The following is a 5,104-nucleotide window of genomic DNA, read 5'->3' on the forward strand; positions in this document are numbered from 1 at the left end:
AGTGCCATTGCAAGCACAAGTTAGGCACCGCACGCCCCTGACCGCCAGAGAGGAGCCCAACAATGCAAATCGTGAGCCCCGGCCTTGCCCCCGCTTGGGAAATGGGCCCTCAGACCCAGACCGACACCGGGCCGGTGGTTCGGTACTAATGGTGCCGGATCGACACGGGGGCTCTCGTCAACTCAGGGGTAACCAATCGGTGCAGAGAACCCTCTGAGTGACATTTATGGACTGCACGCAGAGCTGGACCCCATAATACGACCAACGGCCAGTCCTTCGCTCTCAAACTGTGTCCTAAAGGGGGGGGGGCTCGTGCCTCCTGTGCCCCCTCCTCTGAATGCGTCACTGCTGTAATGTAGCTGGGATGCAGAAATGAATAAAATACACCCCATCGGGCTGCCAGGAAATGATCGATTTTTGACGAGGGCTCATGCCTCCACAAGTTGTGTGGTATGGCTAGCACTGCACAAAGTTTGATGCGAAATGTTCACCGTGCGCACCTTACAGCTCAGGCCTCAAGTGTTCGCCTGAGAACACAAGTGCTTGCAGACCGACTTTTCTATTCATTTCGACATCTGATATTATCGCGCGCTTTATGATGTTTATAGCATGCTTACTGTTTTCGCTGTGCGCAAAATGGCCCCAGCAGCTGGCCCGCCCGAAAACCCCATTAGTAAATCGACAAGTGCTGTTCTCGCTGTCGCAAAGAGAGTGCGTTGCACAGATGCGAAATGGGAAAAAAATTGGCATGATTCAAAGTGCTGGGGCTCAACATACGCAGACGTAAAAACAGGTGCACAGGAATTTGTTGTCACGACTATAAAGCCCGGACGTCTCTCACCTCTAGCCACATAGTGTTTCTTCACCAATAGCGAAGATCCACCCCCAGATTGCCATGCTGCTGCAGCTGCTGGTCCTGGCCTTGCTGGCCTGTTCGTTCGGTAAGCACACATCGATTGCTGCGTCGCACTTTTTCCTCTTGCTAAATACAAGTTCATTTGGTCCAGTTATTCCAAAAATTGTTTGCCTACGCACATCAGTGGGTTAATGCTATTTAAGAGTGCGTGTGTACTTTAGCATGGGCTCGGCTTTACCTAGGTTTCTATTACATTGCTAGACACCTGAAATTGAGTTGAGCGTCCGGTCTGCCGGTAGGATGAACACGAAGCTGTGTTTTGCCTAGTCCATTGCTTTGTCTGGAAAGTCTTGATCGTGACGTTCATGTTGTCAAATGGAGGCAAAACGTCACGCACTGGCAGGACTAGCACGGTGAATTGACGTCGAATCAATTAGAAAAGGTGCGCTGTGTTTTATTTCTTCCCTCGACAGGCCGTGTGGAATTCTGCGTCCGTGGCCCGTCTGAAAGACCACCGCGATCAGCCCACTGGTCCCAGCGCCGCCGTTGCCAGATCGTGTGATTGTCTGAGCGCCCGTCACTGCCACTTGCATCATTGCACTGGCTAGTCCCTCCGGTCGTCTGCCACTTGCATCACTGCACCGGCTAGTCCCTCCGGTCGTCTAATTGACTCCACTGCCCAAATCGAATACTGTGATAGCCTAATTATACCGTGAAGTAATCCTGTGAAAATCTGATATTCCTGTGATAGAAAACGCATTCAGCGAGATTTGAAGCTATCGGAGATGTTACAGCAGTGATCAATCGACCGGCTGTGAATTGTAGAGGAGATTAGAGCTGTGCAGTACCGTCGCTTTGTGGCGGTAGTGACAGAGTCAGGAATACAATGTCGGGGTTAGAGACATGACTGCCTCATCGTCTCCACGTCTTCGCCCACCCGACGCCCCCCTCCCCCTTTCCCCGAAGAAACGCAACAAGAAGTGTTAAGTAGGTACCGTAAGAGTGGTCAGTTCTATCCCAGATCCACAAAATTTAAATTGAAAGAACCGACAGGCAATTCACATTTGCCTCCAAAACTTTTCAGCTGGTTTCTTGTCACCGGATGCAAGTTGCCACAAGGCCGATGGATCATAGAGTACAGGACAGATCCCAGGGTAACAGGACATATCAGGATAATAGAAAATCTTACTGGCACTTAAGTGTCACTTGTGGGATGCTACGATCGTCACGCTGGGAACTGCACATTTTGCCTTTACCCGCCAGCTGGATTCGTCGAACTTTTACGCAGCCAGTCTCATTTTCCTAGCGGTCGCAGCTGTTCATGAGGGATCCAGCAGAACCGTCGTAAGCATAAAAAGCAACTTTTGGTCATACTCTTGCCAAAAGTCAGCACACAAATCGCAATCGAATCACAGCTGATAGATACGGACACCTCCAAATTAGACCGATTCTGTTTTGGAGCACCCAAAAAAAATTTGCCGAACTGTCTGTTTGTCCAACCTGTCGTGTCTGACCTGTCTGAGACATACCAGACTGACGTTTTGAAATCTGACTCTCGCTTTGTTTTGTTTTTCTTCTCTTCTTGATTATAAACAACTGCCTCACCTTAGAATGCTTGGTTGCATACAGAGTGCGTGCATCCACCGCGAATCCCAGATCTGCATGACCAGTTACAAAGAGCTTGGTGGTCTTGAGCCTACGGCAAATCAAGACATTCACGTCGGAGGGAGGGGGAGGGAGATTTGCTGACAGGAGCTATTCCCCCCCCCCCCCACCCCCCACCCTGTCAACATGTTAAATTGGCTTTGGTACTGAGTAGCTGTTGCTGCCCCTCCCATCAGCCCCTGTCGTCGTCTGAGTGGCTGTCATTGCCCCTGCCAACAGACCCGTGGTCGTTTTCCATTGGTTACCACTGCCCCTCAGTCCCATCAGGTGCCGCCATCGTCATCTGACGTCATCACGTCCCGCCCGTCAGAGTCAGCCAGTGGCCAGTCTCCGTCGCCCAATGACGAGCAGGGGCTGAAGCAGATGGAGAAGGGGCTGCAGCATGTGCAGGGCGTTGATGGGGTTGGCCGGCAGAGCCGTGGCGATCCCAACAGACGCGGTAAGGAGCAAGACGCTGGAATTTCACAAGTGGTCTGAGGCAAACGGGGATATACCGCCCTCCCAGAAGATGTTATGGAGGTAAGGACGGGCAAAACTCAGGCCCATGCGCCAGGCGAGCATCCTGGCACGTAACTAAGGATGAGCGAGCATCCTTGGGTGGAGCAACGATCGATGGCCCTGGTGGAAGTTCCTGTACTTACTGAATTTCAGCCGGCCAGTTCATGGTTACCGGCGCTCGGAGCACCCAAGCCCAAATCTTTCTAGGTGTCAACTTCCTAGGCCATTAACTGCACACGGCTGACGACAAAAGCTCGCATAACGAACTGTGGCCCATGCTGACACCTTTTTTTGTCAGTGACATGGTCTCCGGGGTTCCTAGCTGAAATGATAAGGAGCTGTTCCAAGTTATTTTTGTTTGTATTATTGTGATGATTCGGAGCGATTACAAGCCAAAGACTTTCGTGTTCGCATCCTAGCAAGTTTTTGACATCATCCGCGTAACAATGCATATTGTCCGCTGAACCACGTTTTGAAGCACGATCACGGTCATATCTCCTTCAGATGCGCCTGAAGTTTTCGGCAGCTGTTGTTCAGTCGCCCCGAGGCTAACTCAAAGATCGGTTTCACCTAGTGTTCACTTATGCCACGTCGTGTTAAGGTTCCGTTGCGATATGTTCAGGCTATTCTGCAATTAATGCTTTGCTTGCTTTCCAGGTCGCAGGCGCAGAACCACCAGGTCGTCCAGTAGTTCGTCCACTTCCAGTTCCAGTTCCGACTGATCTTCATAGCCGGATCTGGCTTTGAAATTCTCAGAAGTCTGCATGGCCGACGCTGCCTGTGACTCCCACTGACTCCCGCTGCTTGTGACTCCCACTGACTCCCGCTGCTTGTGACTCCCACTGTCCGGACCAGCAGAACCAAAGGTGCAATCGTGACGGAAATCCCTTACTGTTTTCATGCTTGAGGTGTTCGGTGACGGATCCCTTTTCTATGTAATGCCTTGAATGGCGATGCCACGTGGAGGGCAGTCGGGCTTTTCTGAGAACTTACCCTTCGCAAACGCTTATTTGGATTTTTGGTAGACTATCCATATGAATGTGTGTTGTTGGAGAACATTTGGAAGAATCGTGTCAAGCAATGCTCAAATGTTGCAGAGCCCCCTTAAAAGTATTGAATTATCCCAATTTGAGTCTGATTCGGTAATAGAACATTGCGTCGCGGGCCTCGGTATGCTTCGAAGTGTAGCCTGCTCTTTCCTCCTCAGTGCTTGGCTCAAATGGTGAATTGTCAAATAATAGACCTTGCTTTATTTCGAAATAGGTCTCGCGCAACTGTCGTCTACGTGAAACGTTCACCACTTGTTGGCGTTCAACACATTTCGCCACGAAAATTGCAATGATTCACGAATGGCTGGTGTCCAACAATACACATAAAAAACGAAGCCCCGAATTTGGACAGGTTTGCACTGAAGTTTCCAGTGGTTTCCTGAAAAGATTACCGATGTCAACGCGTCTCATGACACTATGAGGAATGAATGACCCTGCGCGCAGGCTTCAAGTGCCTAGTTTATTAGCCCAGTGTTTGATTTTGCATCCATGCGCTCTGGCTGCCAGGAACGAGTGGATGCTATCTTTCTGGTGATGTGCCGTGTAGCCGATATTACAGTCAGTCTCCACCGGCCTTCATTGGTGCATCCCTAACATCGCAAACATAAATAATGACGATCACCGACGTCCAGGCACGTCCTCAAGCTTATTTTCGTTTTTATAAGCATTGGTGGTTGCGGGATAGGTTTCCTTGATGTTCCAGCCTATCTACTGCAAATATCAGCAGACCAAATTCCTCACCATATTCGCCTGCAGACGAAATTTGAAATAAACATTTTCTCCCATCGGAGTAAAAGTCCACACTCATGTCTAAGTCGTCTGCAGTGCAGAAGGGTTCACTTAAAACCCGCATTTTATTTGTTCACCAAGAGCTTGCATGCTTTTTGCTACTAACAGATACACTGGTGTAATGGGACCCGGTTTGAGCATCCTGCACGGTACATATCCACTGGTATGTACATGGTTATGCCAGTGAAACAATGGTCAACAGCAGACACTATGTGAGAGAGGCAGCTCCCGGACAATTAGTCAAATG

Source organism: Pollicipes pollicipes, unplaced genomic scaffold (assembly GCF_011947565.3).
Source record: "Pollicipes pollicipes isolate AB1234 unplaced genomic scaffold, Ppol_2.1 Scaffold_5724;HRSCAF=6776_pilon_pilon_pilon, whole genome shotgun sequence".
Taxonomy (NCBI): Eukaryota; Metazoa; Arthropoda; class Thecostraca; order Pollicipedomorpha; family Pollicipedidae; genus Pollicipes; species Pollicipes pollicipes.